This window comes from Rattus norvegicus, chromosome 2 (genome assembly GCF_036323735.1).
Source record: "Rattus norvegicus strain BN/NHsdMcwi chromosome 2, GRCr8, whole genome shotgun sequence".
In the NCBI taxonomy this organism is placed as follows: Eukaryota; Metazoa; Chordata; class Mammalia; order Rodentia; family Muridae; genus Rattus; species Rattus norvegicus.
Window position 1 is genome coordinate 77,747,940 of NC_086020.1, and position 26,183 is coordinate 77,774,122.

Below are 26,183 nucleotides of genomic sequence, written 5' to 3' on the forward strand. Positions count from 1 at the left end.
TTGTTTAAACTTTTATTTTAACATTTTCTTCTTTTTCAGTGTTCAGCTGGGAATTGAACCTAAGGCCCGTGTGCATGCCAGCCCAATACCACACTATTATGTTACATCCCAGCCCAGATGTGTTTCTTAAGCGTTCTAGTTTCTGTCGTTTATCTTTAACCTTGATAGTGAAAAGAGACATCTAAGGAGTCATAGGGTAGAACTTCAGAGTTGGAAGACCCTGCCAATATCTTCAAATTCATACCCGAGGTTAAGTTTAGAGTTAAGTCTAGATTTCAGAGTTGTTAGTAGAGTTGATGCACCACTCTCTCGTAATTACAGGAGAGATGAGAGCTATAGCTACCATTCTGTTGTTGTAATAAACATGGCAACTCATAGAAGGAAGGGCTTATGTGGGCTGGTGGTGCAGTTCCAAGGATAAGAGCCCATCCCCATTATGCAGGGAAACAGGAGGCAGGCCTGGCAGCTGGAGCATTAAACTGAGAGCTCACATCTTCAACCCAAAGCAGGAAACAGGGAGGTTGAACTAGGAGTGACATCTGGCTTTTAAAACCTTAAAACCTGCCCCCATTGACACACTTCCTCCAAGAAGACCATATCTCCTCAGCTTCCCCAAACTGTATCACCAACTGAGGACCAATAATTCAAATGCTCAAGACTAGGGGGGACATCTCATCAAATCCACCACAAACCTAAAAGTATTTTTTTAAGAACACACACACACAGACACACACACACACACACACACACACATATGCAATTCACTGTTAAAGTCACACAAGCACATATGAAGAAAAATGATTTTGAAAATGGATTAGACTCCACCCTGGGCTTTGAAGTTGAAAGCCTAGCTGTACATCCGAGAAACAAACATATTATTTTCTACCTCAAAGAGAAATATTAAGACTTAAACGTATTGCAAATTGTCCGTGGACAGTGTTTCAGACACAGAAAGAATCTCTGACAGGTGATTCATTCCCCTATTGAATCTGAAGCTAGGCTTTGCTTTCTCCAGAGACCCATGTTGTCGTCTTCTCACTGGGCTTCCAGGTTAACTCCCAACTTACTTGGCAATGACCTCACCTAAACTTTCTGCTGTGCTTGGAGTTGCAACCAGTTTCAGAGGCACATACTTCAAAGTGTTTTGAAAACAACATCCAACGAGGTGGGGGGTGGGGTGGGAGGAAGAATCTTCCAGATGGAGGAAGTAAGTGTTCTGTTCTATATTAGGTTAGGCACTTGGTGGGAAAAGGAGATTCATTTCAGTTGACTCACTGACTCTCTTATTGACAAAAGCCTTCCCAAATAATGGTCGGCACAGCTGAGGAATGGAGCAGCAGACCTCAAACACTGCAAATCTCCTAGGATTCCTTTAAATCCTACGGATTCACAGCAGATCACTCCTCATGTGCGTATAGGTGTGGCCCCACATACCTTTACCCCTAATAATCAGGCAGAGGCAGGCAGATGCATCACTGTAAGTTAGAGCCTGGTCCCCACAGTGAGCTGTAGGCCATCCAGAGCTACGTACTGGGATCCTGTCTCAAAATAAAATAAAATAAATATTTTTAAATTAAATTTTAGTGTGAATTTTGTTGATTTTTCTTGCTACACAAAATGTATAAAATTAAGAGCACTTAACTTCTCTCCAGAAACACAGTCCATGTTTCATAAATGGTCAGTGTACGTGGCATCTGTCCTTAACCAGCACAGTGGAATGCTACACACTAATCCTGATGCCATCGTGTGTCACAAGGAAGACAGCAAGTGAACTAAACTTGGGGGTAAAGAATAAAGAGTTCTGTTTTAAATATGTTGTTCTTAAGAGGAAATGTGGCTTATGTGTGCTGAGAGACACGTGTATACATACTCATTACTGCGTAAGGATTAAAAACCTTGGGGCTAAAAAGATGGCTCTGTGCTAAAAGCACTTGACTTCCTCTTCCAGAATACCAGAGTTCAGTTCCCAACACCCACGTCAGGCTGCTCATAACTGGCTGAAAGCCCAGCTCCAGGGAACCTAATGTGCTCTTCTAGCCTACATACACACACACACACACACACACACACACACACACACACACACAAACACCCCTACATATATATATATATATACACACACACATACACACACATACACACACATACACACATCCCTACACATACATACATACACACACAACTATGTACATGTACTTAATTAAATAAATCCCTTTTCCCTCGACCTTCCCAATGTTTGATGACAGGAGAGTAAGTCAAAATATCGTGGTGTAGACAAGAAATTATGGAACATTATGCAACAATAGGGATGAACCTCAGCAGTGTGTTTATAGGCTAATCTTTCTATTCATGCGACTGATGCTAACTCACCAAGAGAGAGGAGTTTCCCACTGATCGCTACCCTGGCACTCTTATGCCTTTGGCTACCCTGGCACCGCATGCCTTGTCACCAGCAGATGCAGAATCAGCTTGTGTGTTCAATAGACAGACTTCTTCTTCTCTGTGACTTTGGCACCAGAGGATTTTTCTGAAAAGAGAATTGTAAAAGGACGTTGCATGAATGTTCACCTACAATGCGTGAGGCTCTGGGTTCCATGCACATCCCAGGGACTGCAATGAAACAAAGGGGTGTTGTGAACTATTTTGTGATATTTCTAGTCATCTAACCCAGATGTTTTTCCTAATGATCCATCACTCTCTGGAGCTTACTTAAGATTTCCAGGTCAGCTATCATCAGTAAGCTGGGATTTATGAGCAGAATCTGAGAGTCTCTATTTTTAAAAGGTCTTATAAGCAAAAATCATAAAATAGCATCGAAATAAGCCACTGATAGGCTGATTAGACGAGGAGGGGAATCCTCATTTGAACCAGACATGTCTAATCCTGAGTTGAGACTTGAGTACATCTGGGGGCCTGATGTGGCAGATCCAGTGATTTTCTAAACTAAATGAAAATCGCCCTTTCACAAAGACCTGTGGTCCTTGGCTGATGCGAGGGCAAACCACAAGGAGAAGGAGAGAGCATGGGGACTTACTCAGGTGTGAAGGAACCCCAACTAGTCAGAGCACGGAAAACATGACTCTGACAGGCCTTGCCCCTCCCCCATCCCCTCTGCCTCCTTCAAAACCTTTAGGTTACATTCCTAAAGCTAGGCACCAAGTCTATTCCCTTATGTGGCCACTTCCTCCCCTGAGGCTGACTACCAAGACCCAGCTCTCAAATTGTTGAAGCCCAGAAATCAAAAGCCCCCATTGGCTGCCCTAACTAAGAAATCCCGTTAAAATTAAATACCTCACCCTGACATGGGGTTTCCCCTTTTACCTTTATAAACTGCCATTTGCCTGTGGTTCCCATCTCTCTTCTCTCTATCCAAAGACAGTCCTTTGTCCCACCTTTTACCTTTATAAACTGCCATTTGCCTGTGGTTCCCATCTCTCTTCTCTCTATCCAAAGACAGTCCTTTGTCCCACTCCAGGGCAAATTCCCCTTTTCCTTCTCCTTTGTCCCCTTCTCCTCCCTCGTCCTCTATCTCCTAGTTTTGTCTCTTAGTCCCTGCCCTTTGTCCCTCTAAGGCAAATAAATCTCCTTAGTGCTAAGAACTTGGTCTTGGGGTGTCATGCACCAATATCGGTTACTTCAAGGTGTCCATGCCCTCCAGTTCTCACACTCTTTGGGTCTCTTTCTTGGCAGTAACACCAGGTGTGGCTGGTAAAACACAGAGATGCCTGGCACACACCTAGGTGGTTCATAGTTAAAATGTACATACGTCTGTTAGAGGCCTTTGCTGGAGCAAAGACAGCAGCAGCCAGGTTGTGCAAAGAATCCCCAGGGAGTCTGCTTCTATCTGTGTGAATGTCATCTTGACAAGCATAGCATAATCCTTTAATTTTTAAGATTTATTTTTAAAATTTAAAGAAGGGGGGGGGGCTGGAGAGATGGCTCAGTGGTTAAGAGCCCTGCCTGCTCTTCCAGAGGTTCTAAGTTCAATTCCCAGCAACCACATGGTGGCTCACAACCATCTGTAATGGGATCTGAAGCCCTCTTCTCTCTGGTGTGCATGAAGACAGTGACAGTGTACTCACATACATAAATAAAATTAAAAAAAAGATTTCTCTTATTAGTGTGTGTGTGTGTGTGTGCGCGCGTGTGTGTGTGTACATGTGTAAGTACAGGTGTCATAGAGGTCAGAAGAGGATGTTGGCGCCCCCATCCCTTCTGCAGAGCTAGTTACAGGCAGTTGTGAGCAGCCTGGCATGGGTGTTGGGAACCAATATCTAGTCCTCTGCAAGAGCAGTATATGGCCTTAATAACGAGACTATCTCTCCAGCCTCGTAATCACGAGTCTTCATCCTTGAATAGATGAACTCAGTCAATCGGGCTTTCCTATGAAACGTGTGTTCTCCTAAATCCTATGTCTATATCTATATCTATATCTATATCTATATCTATATCTATATCTATATTTACATATATACATATATATTTACATATATATACATATATATTTACACACATATATATACATATATATTTACACATATATATATACATATATATTTACACACACACACACATATATATATAAAATCTGCAGTCACAGGGTCTGCCAATTTCTGTGGTGTAAGTTCTTCCACCCACCATGGCTAATAGCATCATGGTGGTACAGAGCACTAAGCTGGCTCCCTGCTTTCCTGAGCATCAGCCAGTGCTGGAAAACACGGAGTCATTCTTCCACCAAGGTCAAAGCCAGCTGACCCTACAGACACTCTGTAACATTCAAGCACTCCTGTACTGAAGAATGGACTAGTCTGTCCTTTCAAATATAAAAACAATTCATCCACTTGGAGCAGGAGCCCCCAGAAAGCAGATCCCAGGGTTCAGAATTAGCAGAACTATGCAAACGTGCATTACTAGCAAGTTCTCTGGTGATGCTGATGCTGCCCATGCGGAAACCACACTGGCAGAACCACTTCCCTACATCCGATGGGCCAGCAGTGGCAAAGTAGTCACGCACACAGAGGCTGTTGATGGCTTGTTCAACAGACTGCACTGTAAAGTTTAGACTCTGTGCTCAGTCTGAAATGAAACATCTAGAAAACAAACCAATCGCTCTAGCATTACATTTGAAATGAAACATATTTTAGGAAGTCAAGGTTATGACTGGGTCTGTGACTCCTAGGAACGGTTCTCCTCACCATATCAAACAGTATTCACATAACATGTTCAATGCAGTACAGCAAACTGCACGTTCGGCCTCTACTCCATGTCTACAAGGGAGTTAGTGTGTGAGACCTGTGTATATACTTGTGACACTGCCAAGGAGAAGGAGGAACAGTCAGAAGTCTGCAAGTGGCAAGGGATCAATGTTGAGTTGTCATAATTTTTTTCTTTACGATTTTGCTTCTCTCCGAAACTCCCAGCTTCCCTGTTCAGAGGACAAAGTTGTTTTGTGTACCAAGGTGGTTGGTACTAAAGCCTACACCCAGGAGAGCTGCTAACAAAACCCACAAGTGCTATTTTTAACAATTGGTATAGCAGGATGTGGAAATCATTGTTTTAACATCATGTTACCTGAAAAAAGAAAGAAGAAAGAAAAAGAGAGAGAAAAGGAAAAGCAAGAAAAGAGAGAAGAAAGGAGGGAGGGAGGGAGGAAGGAAGGAAGGAAGGGAGGGAGGGAGGGAGAGAGGGAGGGAGGGAGGAAAGAAAAGAAAGAAGAAGGAAGGAGAGACAGAGAGAGGGAGGGAAAGAAATAAAGAAAGAAAGAAAGAAAGAAAGAAAGGAAGGAAGGAAGGAAGGAAGAAGGAAAGAAGGAAAGAAAGAAAGGGATTTTAATCCAAGCTATAGTTCTAGAATTATTTTTCCCTGACTCACACACATTATAATTTTATTTTCTATCTGTCCTAAAAACTGTTATTTCACCCTTAGTCTTTTCTTGGCTTTTTTTGTCTTTAGTGACTTTAAATTGGAATAAAATCTACCTTTTGCTTTGCGAGATACCCTGGCAGATGTCAGGGTTGTCTGGTAAGGGCTCATAAGCTCAGCAGGGCACCTCACAGAGCAAGGAACCACATATGCTCGACATAGATAGAGGCCCACACCATTGCAGTAAGCACGCATCCACAAGTGTCTAGCCACAGAGCCCACTGAAGTCCACAGCATGACTTTTGCACGGTGCACTTCCCACCCCTTTCTTTGTCCTGGCCAGGCCCACTTCAAAAGCTTGGAATTGGTCAGAGAGTTCTAGTGTTTGATATTTCTCTTGCTAGAATTATGATGGCTTGCAGGTTGGTGATAACAGGATTTTTTTAACAAATAGTATGTATTCAGGGGGCTTTAGGAGTGTTTAAACCACTGGAAGGGATTTAGTCAAGAGGGTTATCCTTGGCTTAGAGCTGACTTACAGACATTAGGCCCATAATTTTATCCCCTGCTTAGGAAAAGGAAAATCTCCTTTATAAAATAGTTTATATACAGAACTTAGGGTTTTATGTAACTAATATCGATGAAGAATTCTATTTGCTCAGGCTCCGTAATCTATCAGACAATGCCGTAAGTACCACATCCATTTCTCAAAATGCACATGTGATTATTTCATTGCACAGAAAGAGAACTGCAGCATAAAAAGTTACCTGGGTGGCCACCTCAGATTCCTGCCAGCCAGGTCCCTCTACCTTCAAGTAACAAAAAGAAATTTGTTAGGCTAGTTTTGTTTTGGTGCTTGGTTTCTATTTGGTTTCAGTTTTTGTTGTTTGTCTGTTTTGTTTTGTTGATTGGTTTTGTTTTGTTTGTTTTGATTTGTCTTGTTTGCCTTGACAAAATATCTGGAAGAAACCACTTAAAGGAAGGCCCCATGGTCGACTGGCAGGTTTCAGTGTGGAATTGACTGGATCCATTGCTATTGGCCTGAGGTGAGACTAGATATCACGACAGCAGGACATAGCGGAGAAAAGCTTCTTACCTAGTGGAAGCTGGATGCAGAGGAGCAGAGAGGAAGGGGTACAGGACAGATGCATCCTTCAAAGGTATGCACTTCACCCAGTGAGCTACTCCCACCCCAGGCTTCACCACCCAGCCTTCTCATCACATTCCAAACGGAGCATCAGGTCATGAATGCACCACAACATTGATCCACTGACAAAGAGAGAGTGGTGATCGATCACTTCCCAGAAGCCTCTCCTCCAAGCATACTTGCATTGGGGATCAAATGTTCAATACCTGAGCCTGATGGGAGAGACTTCATATCCAAACAAACACTGATGTTTATTGAACTCTTTATGCTAATTTCTCCATGTGTATCATATTTTGAGACTCAGAGCTATTCAATATGTCCCCATAATAGAGGGAGATTGAGAAACTCATTCTTCCTGTCCCCAGTTCATTTGCTTCTTTCTTGTTTGTGACACTAATTTTTCTGTAGAGCTAGGGGTTCTGAGAGGAATCATGTGAGGAGAGGAACCAGTTGTTATCCTGAAGGTGCTGCGCCTTGTGGCTAAGGTGGGCTCTGGTGCCCACTGACTGCTGAGCACTGTCCCCAGTGGTTAGGGGTGGGTGTTGGAACTCGATGCCTACTGGAGTCCCAGCTCTGCAAGTCACCAGGCTTTGTGGCCTGACACAGTTTATCTAACTTCTCTCTGCTTCTACGTCTCTGTCAACAGAAATGGTGCTTGCGAGATTTTCATAAGAAAAAGTAATCTTGGCTGGGGATTTAGCTCAGTGGTAGAGCGCTTACCTAGGAAGCGCAAGGCCCTGGGTTCGGTCCCCAGCTCCGAAAAAAAGAACCAAAAAAAAAAAAAAAGAAAAAAGAAAAAAGAAAAAAGAAAAAAAGAAAAAGTAATCTTTCTATTGACGTTTGTTTCTTGCATATAAGGGGAAGGGTAGTTGATTGTCTTGATTTTCTGTTCTAACCAAACCAAAACAAGAAAACAGTGAGAGGCTGACAGGATGATGTTTCATTCTTCCGCGAATAAATCTGATGAGATTTCAGGTCACTGCGATGAACTCAAGGTGCTGTCGAGGTACTAAGTAAAGAAACTAGGCTAAGTGGCTAATTAAAGTCTCCAGAACTCAGAGACCAGGCCATGTTGACAGATTTCAACCCCTGGTGTCCCTCAGGCTATGAATCTTCTGGAAATGTGACTGAGAAAGGACAGTCCATATTCCTAAGGGAAATTCTTGAGGGGAAGTAAAGTTTAAATTTAAGATATTAATCAAAATTGGAAATGATGTGTGCTAGAGTATTTATTAGCAGTGGGCTGTGGCGTCAATATGACTCCAGTAGCTGTCACACACAGGCCCAAGTGGCCCTTCCGAGCTGGATGACCAGAGCTCTTGAGAATGATTTTGTGGGAGATAGTAGCAGTGCTTTGCTATAGAGCATGCAGGCCATGCCACCAGACGGCCATGGGATTGGTGAGGTGGAGCATGCTCAAACCCTGGGAATCTCGGAGATTTGAAACAGAGCAGGGCTCCTCTCTCCCTGCTTCCATACCTGCTCTGGAGCACGTAAACACAGGCAATCAGTCATGTAGCACAACACCTGGACCACCTCCCCATGCTAATGAGGAATCTCAATAGCCTTAGCCTTCAGCCAATCCCTTCCTGGATATTCTCATGCCCTTCCCCGAAATTATACAATTATAAATTATAAATTATTCATGTACATTCATATCCACTTCCAGTAGAGAAATGCAAACAAGCTAAGATCATCTCGGAGAGCTGTTTCATTAAAGATCATTAAAGGGGAAGGCCTTTGCCTAAAGGAGCCATAGCACTAAGACTCCGGAAGACCTTCTCTCTCCTCCTGACCCTGCGGCAGTCTGTACTTCCAATAGGATGGAATCTGTCTCATCCATCCCTGCTCTTCGCTCCTGGCTGGAGTCCAGCAGTGCTGGCTCGGACACCCAAAGAGCTTGCTCTGCTCCGACGCCTGCGGACCTTGGTCCTGGACTTTGCCCAGGCCTCCCTGAGCCAGGGCATCGGTTTGCCCAGAACTGTCAGAGTTGATGCAGAACATGGGACCACATTGTGAATTCAGGAACACCATTAGGATGGTACTGAAAATGATTAAAAAGTTTGGTGGTGGTGGTGGTGGTGGTGGTGGTGGTGGTGGTGGTGGTGGTGGTGGTGGTGGTTTCTGTTAAATGTGGCAGGTCGAGGGAAAGACTCAATGGTAAAGTTTTGTCTAAACAGGCATGAGGACCTGAGTAGATCCCAGGACCCCTGGGGATCTGAGTTTGATTTCCAGAACTATGTCAAGCATCTTCAGAACTGCCTGTAACTCAAGTTGTCTGGCCTCTGTGGGTGCTTACACACATGTGACCTACACATTCACAGGCACAAAGACACATAGACATAAATAAAAATAAAACTTTTAAGAAATACCTATATAAGAGAAAACATGTGACAGTGTCATGTTAGCTGGCTTGGATTCACTTAACATGGTGATTCCCAGCTCCATTCAACACAGTCCCTTCGTCACCAAATAAAATTGAATGTGAATACATAAGTATACATAGATGCCTGTCTGTCTGTATGTATGTATGTATGTATGTATGTATGTATGTATGTATGTATGTTAAATTTTCTCTTTTACTCTTTCTCCCTTTCTCTCCTATCTTCCGTTCTAACCTTCTCTGTGGCAACACAACAAAAACCCATTTAGTTTGACCCTGTAGCTTCTATCAACAGACTTGTCTAGACAGCAGAAGGTAATTCAAGTTTCCCTTTTGCCCTTGTTGGTCCTCTGGTCAACCCATGGGTCAATCTCATGGCTCACAGGAGGAGGAACCCAGGGTGGGGAGAAGGTGGGAATGTGGGGCCATCCTTGCTGGCACTGTGACCTCCGCCCCTACTCCCCACCCCCATGCCCACCCCCCCACCCCCCCTACCCCCGACCTCCTCCAGGAGGTGGGGTCCCAAGCCCATTGTATTACTTCAAAGGAGAGAGCTAGGGCTGAGGATGTTGTTCTACCAGCAAAGAAAGCCAAGACCCTTCCTCACCCTGTGATCTTTCCTCTCCCACCTCAAATTTTAAAATAGTTTTGTCTGTAAACTCCCTCCATTCCTAAGCAAGGGTTGCTAACAAAGATGAGACCCACATTGTCATGCTGGAAATATTCAGAGGAAAAAGGTGACCACCGCTGTGCGCAAGTTTTTCTCTTCCTGAGGCTATCATGAAAGAGACACCTTTTAAGGAAATTAGCCTGTCCTTTCTTTATAGAAGGCCTCCGTGGTTTCAAAATAATTTCTCAATCTCTATCCAGTATGCTCTATCCTCATGGGACAGATAGGATGATTTTTCTTTCCCATTTTGCAAACATAGAAATTGAGGTGAAAGTGGTCCAACTGCTTGGGCTGTCTGAGCAGGACGACAATTCAAACCATCTGGACTCTCAGCTTGGGACCAGGATCCTCACACTTCAGAGGAATTTTTTAAGTGTTTCCTCCCAGTAGTTCATCCTTTCCAGGAGGTTGGCATCTTGTCCTCCACCAATGGATCCCAGAAGCCTTAGCGACTCAACAGAATAAACATTTGTGGAATGAGTAAACAGGAATCTCTGGGCAGAAATAAGTGCTTCCCCATCAAACCCCTTTCCCTGCTTGAGTTTAAAACTGCTTCTCTTCAGGTAAGAGGAAGAGGAAGGGCTTGGGTGTGTCCTCAGAATGTAAGCACACTACTCTATTGCCAGTCTGTTTCAGGCCTATAGAGAACACTCTAGTTAAATCGGACACCCCTTTCTCATCCTGTCAGAGAGTTCCAGGGCTTCTAGGTAAACTCTAGTGAGCAATGGAGATTTACCCCAGTGAGCAATGGAGAGATTTTCTTCATTCTGTTGTTCCTTGTTTATTTCCTGTGTGTATAACCCCTTCCAGGATCTCATAATGGGCAAGGGGCAGAGTACATTAGGTGTTCTACTTGTGAGTCAACATATGATCGATTAAGACACTTCAAACATTGCCCTTTGAACACCCAAAACACAATTCTTTTCAATTAGTTTGGATTGGTTTTTGTTGTTGTTGTTGTTGTTTGTTTGTTTGTTTGTTTGTTTGGCTGGTGTTTTGTTTTTGTTTTTGTTTTTAACACAGGGTGACTCATGTAGCCTTGGCTGTCCTGGAACTCACTGTGGAGAACAAATATGCTGGCCTCGAACTCTCAGAGATCTGTCGGCTCTGCCTCGATAATGCTGGGATTAAAGGTATGTGCCACCACTGTCAGGTTCAAATTAGTGTGTGTGTGTGTGTGTGTGTGTGTGTGTGTGTGTGTGTAAGTACTCATGATAACCTCACTACCCTTATCAACTAAATTGAAACATTATATTGAGACATTACGACTTTTTACATTTTACAATATCTGTAAGCTCTCCCCTACTGCTCTAGTGGGTATCCCACAAGGACAAAGAAGAGAACAGGTTTTGTCCTGCTATCAGTTACTCCATGTCATGTGTGTATGTGTGTGTGTACAAGTACTCATGATATCACTCCTCAGTACCCTTATCAAGTTTTCCTACAATGTTTATCTCCACTTGAAACATTATATCTTTTTACATTTTACATTGTCTGTAAGGTCTCTCCTACTGCTCTAGTGGGTGTCCCCCAAGGACAAGGAAGAGAACAGGCTTTGTCCTGCTATCAGTTGCTCCACATTGTACAGAAAAGCTGCTGTGCTGTGTCTTGCCCAGAGTGACTCTATTATATAAAGTGACACTCAGTTCTATTTTGAGCACATGTGCCAAGTGATAATACAAATAAACATCTACCATCAGCCTAGCACGTGCTATGATGCAGGCTGATTAATAACTTATTTATGCAAGGCAAAATCACCATTTATGAACTTACAGGTTAAATCACACACACACACACACACACACACACAGGGGCACATGGGCATATTAAAATTATATCAAAGAAACTAGGTTCGTTGTGTTAACTATGTACTATTTGTTGCTGTGGCAAAGGACCCAACAAAAACAACTGAGAAGAGGAAACATTTCTTTCAGCTCACTGCTTCAGAGGACTCCAGTCCATCACGTGGGAAGACCCAGTGTTAGAAGCAGATAAGTCTGTGATGGTGGGAGCATGTGGTGCTTTACTTCATGGCTGACCAGGAACCTGAGAGCTGAGGCCAGAACTAGAGATGGATGTGACCTTTAAAAGCTCAGCCAATGTGACCCACATCGTAAAGACTACACAAACTCCCAAACAGGACCACCAGCTCTGGAGCCAGTGTTCAAACATATGAGCTTGGGGGGTGGGAGGCATTTGGCTTCCAACCAAATCAGATCAACAAATGATAAAAACCCCTTCACATAAAAGCAAGGAACACAAAACACTAGGACAAAATGACGTCATCAGGGCCCAGGATTGACAGGTGTCAAATTCCAGACTCTGTCCCCAGGGCTTCAGCTCCACGTGATTCCCGCAGCTGAAAATGGCCAAGTGCAACTGCATCTCATCTGAGCCATTGGACCTGGAGCTAGCTGGGTGCTTTGAAGCAGCTCCAGGCTTCAAACCTGCGCGGTTCCTCATCTGACTGCTTTGGCAGTCCAGTGCCAGAACAAGTTGCGCTCATGATCTTAATTCCTACTTAAGCCTGTGTAGTTGACACTTTTACCAGCTTTTGCCTTAGTCTCTGGGAAGGCCCCTTTGGACCTATTGCTGCTTTAACCCCGTTGTAGCCTTTCTGCTGCTTAGCAGATGTGAAATGTATAACAAGGCATCTGAGTTCATGATCAGACTCGTATTCACAATGGAATGAAAGCCACCATGGTCATTAGACAGCGGTCATGAGTGCCAGGTGAAAGAAGAACTGGGCGACTTCAAGCCAGCAAATGATACCTCTTGAAGTTACCATCATTTGATAAATTCAACCAGTATAGAGAGACACACGCATGTCTGTCTACACCGCTGGTATCCACAACTGGCAGTAATTTTACTCTGTTTTGTTCAATCTATATAGGAAGACTTAAAGCAGCATGTTTTACCACTGTCATTCCATAAAGCACACCCTTTGTTCCACATGTGTGTAAATTTATACAATTTAATTATCTAAATTGTGTCTCACTGAATCGTTTGAGTTCTGTTTTAGTTTACTTCTGTGTTGCTGTGATAAACACTGACCCAAAGCAACTTGGAAGAGGAAAGAATTATTGAGCTATAGTTTATCATCCAGGGATGTCAAGGCAGGAACCTAACAGCAGGAACCACAGTAGACACCATAGAGAGGTGCAGCTTATTGGCTGGCTTCCTCTGGCTTGCTCAGCCTGCTGTCTTATGCAGGCCAGGTCCACCTTCCTAGGTGGGGAAGTGCTCCACAGACATGCGCACAAGCCAGTCTGATGGAGGCAGTTTCTTACTGGAGAATGCTTCTTCCCAGGTCTGTCTAGCTTGGTGCTAACTTGACAACAGCTAACCAGCACAGGTTATTAAGCTGTGAGTATTTTTGTATTTTAATAATAGGAACTTTTTGGTTCTCCTACATGAAAACAATGTTAAACATATGTCTACACTAACAATTTGCTAGCAACTAATGGCTTCTGGGAAATAGATATTGTATCAGGTTATAATTTACAGCCTTTGCTCAGAAGAGATCCTCTACCCTGAGAAAGGCTCCAATCTTAGCTAGACACAACTACTTTAGTCAAATAAGAGAAATTCCTAATTTGAAATTGGGGTGGGGGAAACTAAATGAGAATGTGTTATTATTCCAGAAAAGGTAATTTTATGGTTTCCCAGGAAAACATCAGACAATATAGCCTCACGCAGGAGCATGTCCTTCCTCAGCCACAGTAGATGCAGGGATATGAACAACCCAGGGAGCCCGCCAGCATCTGCTACTTGATTCAGCTCTGCAGCTTGTTTATTAAACAAGTTAGTAGAGCAAGGAGCCATAGAGAGAGCTCACCAAAACTTGCCCTTCTTTGGTAGTTTAATTGCCTGTCCACAGTCCTCATGAATTCCACAGTTTGCTTCAATAGCCTCCCCTTACACTGTAACACTCTCGGGACTGATAGATCGTCAAGTGCACAGATACAGTCCAGTGTGCCCACTATCCCTATCAGAGAAGCCACTGAGCAAAATACGTGTTCTCAACCAATATCTTCTCTAGAAAATGACTGGAGTCTCTAAATGCTCTCACAGTTAGGCAGCTCCTTTGGATAAGAAAATGTTTGGGTATTATATGATCTTCTTAAATGCACAGTATCAGGCCACTCTTGTTTTAGTTGTTACTTCATGAATGTTCTGAAAACAATACCACTGGCTTCTAGTCATTGACAGACAGACATTTAATGCTGTCCCAAAAACTGGGACAGTCATAAGTCGAGCTCAGAGAAGAACTATGTAATGTCACATGACCTCAGTCTGAGCTGATTCAGAATTGCAATGAGAACACTACACTGGCTCACTGTCCAGTGCCAGCATTGCGTTCAGACTGCTGCAGTTAATGGTTATTAAGGTATTACTGTGTAGAATCTCCCTAAGAGAAAGTGTCAATTTACGGCCATTTTCTTTCTCTATATGCAAAGACTTAACCATTTTTGGAATGGAGAATAGGATTCTAGATAACTCTGTCTCTTTTTCACCTTTGCTGTATTTTTATCCTTTTAAGAATATGGTTGGGCTTGATATTTATTCTAGTTTTGTTTTGGGGTGGAGGGCATTGTTTGTTTCTTTGTTTTTGTTTTGAAACAGGGTCTCATTATACAGCCTTGGCTGGCCTGGAATTCTCTACATAAACCAGGTTGGCTTCAAACTCATACAAATCCTGTCTCTGCCTCTCCCACATCCAGCTTATTCTGTTTTACATTTGAGACAGGGTCGATACATAGACTGCACTGGCCTGAAACCAATTATTCTCCTGCCTCGGCCTCTTGAGTACCAGGACTGAAGGCATATGCCTACATTCCTAACTTTGTTTTTAAGTTTATAAGTTTAGCAATTGTAAGGTTTGCTCTCATTATTTTCAGACAGAGAGCGACAGAGTGTACACACATCGAAGACAGTCTCTCACTGCTCTTCTCCAGAGTTCTCCCACAGTGTTCATGTGGTGCTTGTGTTAACAGGCATAGTGCCACCAGTCACAGCAGGCAATAGCAGATGCAATTCTGTATGATGGGTAGTACTTGAGAATGATAATAAATGACTATGTATTTATTTATATATCACTATACTGTGTTATTTTAGAGGCTACTTATTCACTTCTAAATAAATGCAAGGTAAGTCAGTATTCCATAGCATGACTGGTAACTGCTGTGTCCCATGATGGTGTCAAAGGCCACACTGAGTCACTGACCCATACCATTTAGGTTTATCTAAGTTCATCCCAAGATGGTCACACAATGACTAAGCCACTTAGTGACACATTTCTCAGAGCATACCTCTGACATTAATAACTACATTTTCACCTCATTTTGTTTCAAATTGCATCGACCATGGTCCAGAAAGTCTTCTGTTAGAGGCAGCCATCAACATGCCTCTGTTTCCATATTCACTGAAACATACACATCTGCTGTGCTTGACATCTGATCCATGCATGGCAAGACATGTCCCAAATTCAGGACAGAACGTCTGGTGTACTGTTTTCTGGGAGAAGGGTTAAGGGAGGTTTGGAACTGGATTGATGATCTCTTCTCACAGAGCCAGGAGCAAGGTCACTTCCTGGAATTTGCTTTTGGACTTCTTCATCCAGTCAAAATGAGGTAAAGGTTTTCCGGGGCAAAGAGGTAGAGGATGGTGGGGCTAGATTCCCTGAATGACTGGATAGCTTAGATCATAGCAAAAGCCCTTTATCAATTACACTTTGTCAGGAGGATGAACCACACCATTTAGGTTTGTTTAAGTTCACCCCAAGATGCTCACATAACGACTCTCCCTTACATTTTCCCTCTAAAATATCAGTGTGGAAAAGTCCCTTCCAACAGGGGATTTATAGTTCAGAAAAACGAAGCCATTTAGTATCTTTGACTCCATAAAGACCTTCAAATATTATGAGTGTTAGTCTGTGGGGGCTGGAGGTCCTGAGCAAAAAGATACCTAGGAATGTCTCTGTCTGCTAAGAGTTAGAAGTTCTTGTGTCTCCTATTATTCACAGTATCAAGAAAATGGAACCTGCCTAGATGTCAATCAAGAAGGATGAGAATTAAAACTATGGTATATAAATATGGTGGAATTTTACTCAGCTTAGAGAAAAAATGAAATTATGAACTGTCTAGGAGAATGGACAGACCTAGAAAGTACGATATTAAGTTAGGTGACCCAGACTCAGAAAGACTCAAGTCACTTGTTCTCTCTCACACACATCCTAATTTTCAATATCTGTGTGTATGTGTGTGTGTGTGTGTGTGTGTGTGTGTGTGTGTGTGTGTGTGTGTAAATAGGGGGGGCTATGAGAAGGGGTTCACTAGAATATGGGGCTGTTGCAATAGATAGGAGGCCCTGAGAGAAAAGCAGGAAAAGCAAGGACAAGCAAGGGGAGGAGGGATAAGGACACATAGCACACGAGAAAGGGAAGGAGATTGGGTGGGAGGCACAAAAACAGAAAAGGAATGGAGAAGAAGTAAGAGAAAGAGAAACACAACAGCAGCAACAACAACAACTCTTTGCCTGAAAAGTACCACAATGAAATCTAATGATTCATATGCTCATAAAAAATAAACTAAAACTGAAGTCCAACATCTTTAGGGTCAAGGTAGTTTTGAACTACCCTCAGTCTGTGATGGGGAAGCCCTGAGGATGGGATAGCCCTGCCCACTTCTTCCAGAGTGTGAACCATCATCATCACTACATGCTCACCAAAGTCAGTCTCAGGGTGAGGGAAAAGCTTTTACTATAGGATTAGGGCTGTTGAGAGTCCTGAAACACTTTGCTTCTCTCTGTGTTCTCCACTACAGGAGCACAGAGAAAGCAGCCACGTGTAAAGCACACGGACCCACAGCAGAAAGCGACCATGCTAGCACTCTGATCTCAACGTGCAAGCCTCTACACATACCAAGAAGGAACAGTTGTTGTCCCATCTACCCACATCTATCATGTTATAACTGACCAGCAGCACTTGCTTTTGTGGGAACAGCTGGGGCGTTTCTCTTCGTTCAGCATTACCAGCTATAGTCCTAGGCTCCAGGCACAGAAGGACTTGCAGCTGAACTCACAGTCTTGGGCATAGGTCCTGAGAAGAGACAGGTAAAACTGTTTGAAATGAAGAACCCTCACCATCACCTTCTTGCTCTCCTCCTTCCTCAATATGTATTTGGAGTTAAATTCTGATTCCATTTCTCTAGGCATTTTTTTAATCTGCATAGAACATTCACCTTTCAAAAGTAAAACAACGGAATAAGGGAACAATGCATATGAAGCTGTCAACACATAACTTGGCACACAGTAAGGACAAAAACAGTTATTGGTTAGAGTTAAATTCCAGTGGTTTTTAGTGACAAATCCCATGCCCTGTTCCAAATGAGTGTCCTCCCCCCAAAACAGTTCCACCCACTCTTTTCCCACTGCCCACTTCCTAACTAACCTTGACCCACATTTCAGATCTGATTTGCACCTTGTACGGCATTTCCTTCTAGAAACTCCATTCTAGATGAGGGAGTTTGTGGCACTAACCTATTTTGCCAGGTGTCTTTTCTCCTTGACTGCTGAGACATTCCTCTTTTTAGCATACAGTCAACCCCCAAAAGCACAGAGACTGAATGGTCTGAGGGCTTCCAAGCAGTGAGCCTAGTGTCTAGCCTCCGGTATTACAGGCTCGAGTGATTCGAATAATTAAACCAACGTCTACTGAATCCTTGGCACTTGTGCTTACAAATCCCAACTGTGGTTTCTCACCCTTAGCTTCTGCTTCTAAAATATCAGGGGAACGAGTTGACATTGGATACACATCAAAAAGTCACTGATCAACAGGAATATTTGTTTGTCTTAAGTTTGTTTCTTTGTACCTTAAAAAGGGCCTGGGAATGATGACATATAGGGACAAATGTGCAATGAGACCATCCTGTGCCAGCAAGGGCAAGAAGGCTGTGACTCTGAGCTGCCCCCTGGAGCGCACCAGGATGTTGTGACCAGCAAGCTTCCTCAAGGGTGGGGATTTTTCTTCGCTGCCTTAGTCCTTAGTCATATCTCAATATAGCCAAATGCCACCTTAGACTGCGGGGAAGCATTGTTTTTCTAAAAATATGTGTAACTTTGTGCAAACAACCAGCATGTGTTCTGCCCTTGCCTCTTTCTCTGTAGTCAGTGGATTCCTTTCCCACTCTTAGAATATATTCTTTTAAACCAGACATGGTGGCCTGTGTCTACAACCCTGGCATTTGTGAAGTTTGAAGCAAGAGGTTGCTGTGAGTTCAAGGCCAGCCTGAGTTACAGGGTGAGTTTCAGGCTGTGCTGTTCTACAGAGTGGGACTTTGTCTGAAAAGAACAAATATTATTTTTTTTCTTCTTAGAACTTTAGCAACAAGGTTCTCTGCCCCTCCCTGTTCCAGAGACAGCCACATATTCTCATGCAGTGCCAGCCTTGTCTGGTAGACAAGATGGTGAAGGTCGGTATGAACTGATTTGGCTGTGTTAGGTGCCTGGTTATGAAGGCTGCCTTCTGCTCTGCACTTGGCAAAGTGGAGATTGTTGCCATCAACGACCCCTTCATTGACCTCAACTACATACATGGTCTACATGTTCCAGTACAATTCCACCCATGGCAAATTCAATGGCACAGTTAAGGCTGAGACTGGGAAGCTTAGCATCAACAGGAAGCCCAACACCACCTTCCAGGAGTGAGATCCCGCTAGCATCAAATGGGGTGGTGCTGGTGTTGTGAAGTCTACTGATTTCTTCACCACCATGGAGAAGGCTGGAGCCCACTTGAATGGTGGGGCCAAAAGGGTCACTATCTCTACCCCTTCTGCCAATGCCCCCATGGTTGTGATAGGGGTGAACCACAAGAAATATGACAACTTACTCAAGATTGTACTACCGTCATCCCTGCATCCACTGATACTGCCAAGGCTGTGGGCAAGGTCATCCCAGAGCTGAACAGGAAGCTCACTGGCATGGCCTTCCTCGTTCCTATCCTCAATGTATCCGTTGTGGATCTGACATGCCCCCTGGAGAAATGTGCCAAGTATGATGACATCAAGAAGGTGGTGAAGCAGGCATCCGAGGGCCCACCAAAGGGCATCCTGGGCTATGCTGAGGACCAGGTTGTCTCCTGCGACTTCAACAGCAACTCCCACTCCTCCACCTTTGATGATGGGGCTGGCATTGCTCTCAATGACAACTTTGTAAAGCTCATTTCCTGGTATGACAATGAATACAGCTACAGCAACAGGGTGGTGGATCTCATGGCCTACATTGCCTCCAAGGAGTAAGAAACCCTGGACCACCTACCCCAGCAAGGACACAGAGAGCAAGAGAGAAACCCTTGGCTGCTGAGGAGTCCCGGTCCCAACTCAGCCCTCAATACTGAGCATCTCCCTCACAATTTCCATCCCAGACCCCCAAATACCAAGAGAGGCCTAAGGAGCCCTCCTTACTCTCAATAAAGTTTGCCACACCCACAAAAAATAATTGCAACAACAAGATACCAAATAAATCACCTAGCTAGTTACCCTCCGAGGAATAATTTCATTATGATGTCAGTCTACATGCTCCTGGAAAAATAGCCCCCTTTACCTACACAAAAAGTTACTTTGAAATCTTGCCTAGTAGTATCTAGTTAATACTATAGGAACAATGGGATATGTGTGTGTATGTATATGTATATACTATATATCCATATGCATGTTATATATACACAGCATATATTAAATTTATCAATCTAAAATCATACAGGAATAAAGCTCTGACAATTTAGGGAGTACATATACATACATATACACACAGACACATATACATATACATACTCATGGAAAACAGTCTATCAATATAACAGCAGGCCAAACATATAAAGTTAAACAAATACAGAGGCGGACTCTCACAGCCAACCATTGAACTGAGAACTGGGTCCCCATTGGAAGGGTCTTGCAACCCCATAAGAACAATAATACCAACCAACCAGAGTTCTCAGGGACTAAAACCACCAACCAAAGACTATACATGGACTGACCCATGGCTCCAGCTGCATATGTAGCAGAGGATGGCCTTGTGGGGCACCAGTGGGAGGAGAAGCCCTTGGCCCTGCCAAGACTGGACCCCCCCACCCAGTGTAGGGGAATGTCAGGTCAGGGAGGCAAGAAGGGGTGGGTACATGGGTGGGTGAGCACCCTCATAGAAGAAGGGAGAAGAAGGATGGGGTTTATGGACAGTAAACTGGGAAAAGGGATAACATTTTAAATGTAAATAAAAAAATATCCAATAAAAAATATAAAATAAAATAAAAAACAATAACAAAAAACCTTATTAAGTCTTAGGTTACCCGTCTATAAAATGAGGACAATAATTTAGCTGGCACAAAACAACTCAGTTCAGTTCATAATTAATAAAGGTTAGTTATTACTATAATTGCCATTGCCCTGATCATCACTAAAAGCCTGTAGCACCAAGGACCTGCCCTAAATGCAGATGTTGCTTAGCATCTATCCAACAGTATGGAAGGAACACGCAGAAGTCTTGACCTTTCAACTCAATAGTACCTTGCCCATTATTGAATACTAAATGATGAAAGTTTTCATGGTCCATTAGTTCTTAGTGAAGAATTTGCTTAACTGTACAATGTTTGGGAGTGGGGGTTGTGTATGGGAATCCTATAGTCAATCTACTCTTGCTGAATTAAAAATTGCTCCCCAAATCGTCAGAGTTTTGTTCCTGTATGACTTTAGACTGACCAATTTAATTCTACAAACATGACTAGGTGATAAAGGTTGGCTCGCCGTCATGTTCTTATAAAAATATTTTGAACTCTTAGTGGAAGCTGTGACCACTTGAAGTCACTTCGTTGGCCAGTCCTTTTTGGTTGACTGTAGCCAACAGAAATTCCTAGACCTCTAGGCCCCAAAAGATCTATGCTGGAAAGATGTATGCCTCCATACATCTATGCTGGAAAGAACTGACCCATGTTCTGAGGTCTTTAGGAGAAAGCCAACGAATAAGAAACTGTGAAATATTTGACCCCATGCCCTGATTATCCTACAAAAACCAAACAGTTGCTCCAGCCTGGCACTAGCGCCTCAAGAAAATCCATCCTCCATGCTCCTAGCTCCCTTGTCTTACAATGTGTATGGCCCAGAGCAGGGTAGTGCCTCTATAAGCCTACATCTGGAATCACTTTCTCCATTCTTATTTCTGTTAAGCCTTTTGATAAACTCCTCTGTTTAAAGTGAACTACAGTTAGATGTTTTCCAGGTTGTAAACTCCAGACCAATGCTATTCAGATAAATGTTTACTAACAAACCCTGATTCCCCGACACTGCTTTGCATTCCCTGGAGCCTAGCTAATTCAAGTAAGATGTTCAGAATAAAGCCGCATATGACATGTACATTTAAAAGAGGATGCCCCACCATTCCACAAGGGCACGTGTTTCACTATGTTCATAGCAGCCTTGTTTGTGATAGCCAGAAGCTGGAAACAGCCCAGATGTTCTACAACAGAAGAATGGATACAGAAAATGTGGTTCATCTACACATGGAATACTACTCAGTGATTAAGAATGAGAACATCCTGAGTTTTGCAGGCAAATGGATGGAGCTAGAAAATATCCTGAGTGAAGTAACTCAGACCCAAAATGACATGCGTGGTAGGTACTCACTAATAAGTGGATATAGTCTACAGAACTCAAGAAGGTTAACAAGCTAAAGGGGCCAGTCTCACTTGGGAAGGAGAAGTAAACAATCACAGGAGTGGGGAAGGAGGAACCTGGGTGGGAAAGCGACAGGGAGGGGAAGAGGGACTGAAGCCCTGAGAGCCAGCAGAAAGAATGGAAACAAGCAACCTTAGGAGGTAGGAGGTGGGGGAGACCCTTTATAATGTACCAGAGACCTGGGAGGCAAGAGACTCTCGGGACTCAAAGGGGGGAACCCTAGATGAAATGTCCTACACTGGGGAAAGGGAACTTGTAGAGCCCACCTCCAACAGAAAGACAGGACATCAAGTGAGGGATGGGGTTGCCATCCCACTGTCAAAACTCTGACCCATAATTGTTCCTGTCTGAAAGAACTACAGGGACAAAAATGGAGAAGAGCCTGAGAAAAAAGAGCTCCAGTGACAGGCCCAAGTTGGGATCCAGCTTGGGAGTTGGGGGAAAGGGCCTGACACTATCGCTGTGGCTATGGTGTGCTCCCAAAAAGGGACCTATCATGATTGCCCTCTGAAAGACCCAACAAGCAGCTGAAGGAGTCAGATGCAGATACTTACACCCAGCCAATGGACAGAAGCTGCTGACCACTGTGGTTGAATTAGGGGAAAGCTGGAAGAGGTTGAGGCAAAGGGTGAACCTGTAGGAGGACCACCAGTCTCAACTAACCTGGATCCCCGAGATCCAGGCCACCAACCAGGCAGCACACACCAGCTGATATGAGGCCCCCAACACATACACAGCAGAGGACTGTGTGGTCTGGATTCAGTCAGAGAAGATGCACCTAACCCTCAAGAAACTGGAGGCCCCAGGGAGTGGGGAGGCCTGGTGAGTTGGGGGTGGGGACATCCTTGTGGAGATGGGGGAGGGAGTGGAGGAGTGGGTTGTAGAACAGTCAGAGGGTAGACTAGGAGGGGGATAAAATCTGGACTGTAAAAAAAGGTTAAATAAAATTTGAAAAGTTAAAAAAAATTAAGAGGATGCCCATGCAAAGCAGTGTATGAGCAAGCATCAGAACTCATTTAAGTATTTCCATGCACTCCGTGTTTATCACTGAGGTGAATATGTGATTCTTAGAGGTATCTCCAGCCATATAATATAGACTTTATCCACAGCTATTTATTCTGTAATGATAAATGATAGTACAATGGTTCTGTGGTTTGAACCTGGAATCCATTCTACAAAGGAGAATACATGTTCTCCTAGTGGAACTCTATTCAATCTTCTTGGGTTAAGCAACATTTATAACACATCTGTAAATCATATTGACCAAGATCCACTGGGTCCTAACAATTTCAACCAAGTAGGCTTCCCTCTGATATTCAGAAAAACAGAACTAACTTATAAGCCTTTGGGTGCTTGTTTAATTTGTTTTTAGATGGAGTCAGGGAACACACTGTTTGTAAAGCCCAGAGACTGAGAAAGGTAAACCGATTTGAAGGGGAAGGGAAGAAGCTGATAAATGAAGAAGTTAAAAGGGGGGAGGGGGCAATTGGATGGAAAGTGTGAATGGCTGAACAGAAGCCGAGAAAGGAAAGAGTTCTACACTCTGAAGACCTACTTCTATTAACCTCCCAGTCTTGAAGAATTGGGTATAAATGGATCCTAAATTGCTACCGTAGGCTCCCTACAAGCTCTCCAGATCTTCATCCACTCTCATTACGTCCAATTGACAAAATGCCATATTTTGATGCCACAAATGCTTGAAAATCCCACGGCTCCATTCACTCGAGCAAGAATGAGGAAAGTCCACATTGATGGAGTTTAAAGAATGGGAATAAAAGTAAGGGGTTCTGCTCTGGGAAAAGGCTGAGTCTGGCAGCTTGGAACTGGTGCTCTTGACTGAGATGGCAGCAGGCAAATCACTAGCAACCTCAATGAGCTCTCTCATCAGTCCCCATCCGAGCTGAGTCTTCCCCAGCTCGGCACAGAGCTCCCTCCAACAGTGAACCTCCAGGCAGGGTCTTCTGACTGCTTTGGTAATGCCTTTAATGTCCCAGCACCATGCACCATTGGCCACTTTGTGCAGGTTAAAGTTCTACAGATGTTGGGGGGGGGAGGGGGTTGGTTGTTTGCTTTTTGATTTCAGAATCAAAGCTGACATCTCATATTAGACTCCAGCTAGATACAAACCAGAATATCAAGCAAGCAGAGCCAGGATCAACAACTGGCCAGACTCGGTTCCAATTAGCCTGGAATCCTTTTTCTTCCTCCCACCCCCATAAATCCAGTATCTTTCCTCAGTGACACATTTAGTGGAGAGGTGGGGGGGGGGGTGGAAATCCCCTGAAAACAATCGTCTTCCATTTCATTCTCTTTGGTAAAAGTCTCAGGTGGTGTTTAGGACTATTGTGCAAGATAGCAGATGTGTCGGAATATCAGTAAGGCCCCGTCAAGGCAAAGCTTTTCTTCAGGTCAAGAGAATGGACTCTTTGACAAAAGCATTCCAAGTGGGCAGGTCTATCTCTGGCTAAGGGAACACCACCCACCAAAGAAGCCCTAGTGAAGATAGGAGGCATAATTATCCCTTTAAACGATAATCCAATCTTCCTCCCCAGAATTCCAGCCCTTTGTACAGACAAGAGATTCTGTTGGATCGGCCTGCCTTTTAAGGCCTGACAGAAAGGCACGATTTAACCTTTCTCTTCTCTTCTGTCTCTTTCTCTCAGATGCTGGCCAGAGACTAAGTATGCCTTTCTGGTTCTTTGTGCTTGTTCACACTTCCTCTAAATCTCTCCCGTCATACGACTGCTCATCCACTTCCATGGCTGCTTTGCTCAAATGGCAGGACTTCTTCTCTTCAATCTCTGTCTTGCAGCAGGTGACTGCCGATTTTTACAGCTTGATTGCCCTGGTTAAAACAACAACAACAACAACAACAACTACATAACCTGTAAAAAACAAAATTGCCTGCAAGTTATCATTTGAGTCCATCCTGGAATTACTTTACTAACAAGGAAAAGAAACACAAGGAGACCCTGGTTTCCTAGCAACATATCGTAACTATGTAGGCCTCCCCAAAATTTCAAAAATTTGGGGGAGTAACAAAGACATACATGACAATTCTAAATATGAGGGCTGGTGAGATGGCTCCGGAATTAAGGGCGCTTCAGAGGACCCAGAGTTGTTTTCAGCACCACAGGGTGGCTCCCACCCATCAGTAACTCTGTTCCAGGAAATCAGGTGCCCTGTTAATGTTTCCACAGGTACCAGATGCACACACTGTGCAGGCATTGCCATAAAATAAAACTAATAAATCTTTAAAAACAAACCTTAATTATCCATCTTTGGGGAGATGGTTAGTTGTTTGCCTAACTCTGAGCTCCCTCTCTTATAACTCTCAGGTTGGGAAGCAGGTGGTGACCAGGAACTACGTTCCTAGCCTGCCTCGAGTCTTGGAGACTGGAGCTTAGCACAGACTGAGAAGGGACGCCACACCCTCACCAGCTCGGTAGAAAACTGTGTGTGTGTTCATCCCACTCCATACAACCAAGCATAAGGACCACTCATGCTACATGTGGAAGGCACATGCATCCTGGACCCCTGCGTCATTCTTGGAAGCGTGTTATTATCAATGTCTCGCTTTCATACCTGATACGAATGAGAAATGAACTTACCCTGTGCCTAAGCTGTTCCGTCTGGTGTGTCCGTCTGCTAGCCTTGTCCTTTCTAAAGGATTATTCCACATTAAGCCAGGACACACTACTGTCACTAATGTACAAGCTTAAGTTCTGAGCCTAGAAACAAACGTTCCCAGTGGGGAAATGGCATTTTAATAATTGTAAAAAGAAATGATTTTTAATATGATAAAGGAGTATTTATTTTTAAATACAAAACCCACTCTGTCTTTCCTAGAGAGTCGCCCATTGGGTTTCAAAACATGCACTCAAGCCCATAATTATTTTTAAACCACAACTTATTCCGAATCTTCCTTCGATTAGTTACCATTATCATCTCATACCGCTAGTAAATACTCTTGCTAGTGGCAATTTTAATGCATAGGTATCAAAATTCCTTAATATTTTTCTTTTTATATTTGCATATTTATTTTATTTATGTGTTCGTGTGTTTACCAACATGAGTCTATTCATAACCCCATACATGCAGGAATCTGAGGAGGACACTACATGCATGCACGAGTCTAAGGAAGACATCACATGCTTGTAGGGGTCTGGGAAAACACCAAATGCATGCAGGAATTTGGGGAGGACACCACATGCATGCAGGAGTCTGTGGAGGGCAGAAGAAGATGCCATATCCCCTATAACTGCTATTACTGGAGGTCATGAAACTCCATGTGGGTGCTGAGAACACATTCCAGGTTCTCTGTAAGAGTAGTAAGGTCCTCTTAGGGGTTGAGCCATCTCTTCAGACTCCCTCCATGTTCTTTCTTTTGTAGCTTCA

The 26,183-nt window shown here is 43.6% G+C and overlaps 1 pseudogene; it reads left to right on the forward strand.

Annotated features, from left to right (window-relative positions):
• On the forward strand, positions 18,525 to 19,400 carry LOC134485722 (glyceraldehyde-3-phosphate dehydrogenase-like; annotated as a pseudogene).
• The last annotated feature ends 6,783 nt before the right edge of the window (positions 19,401 to 26,183 follow it).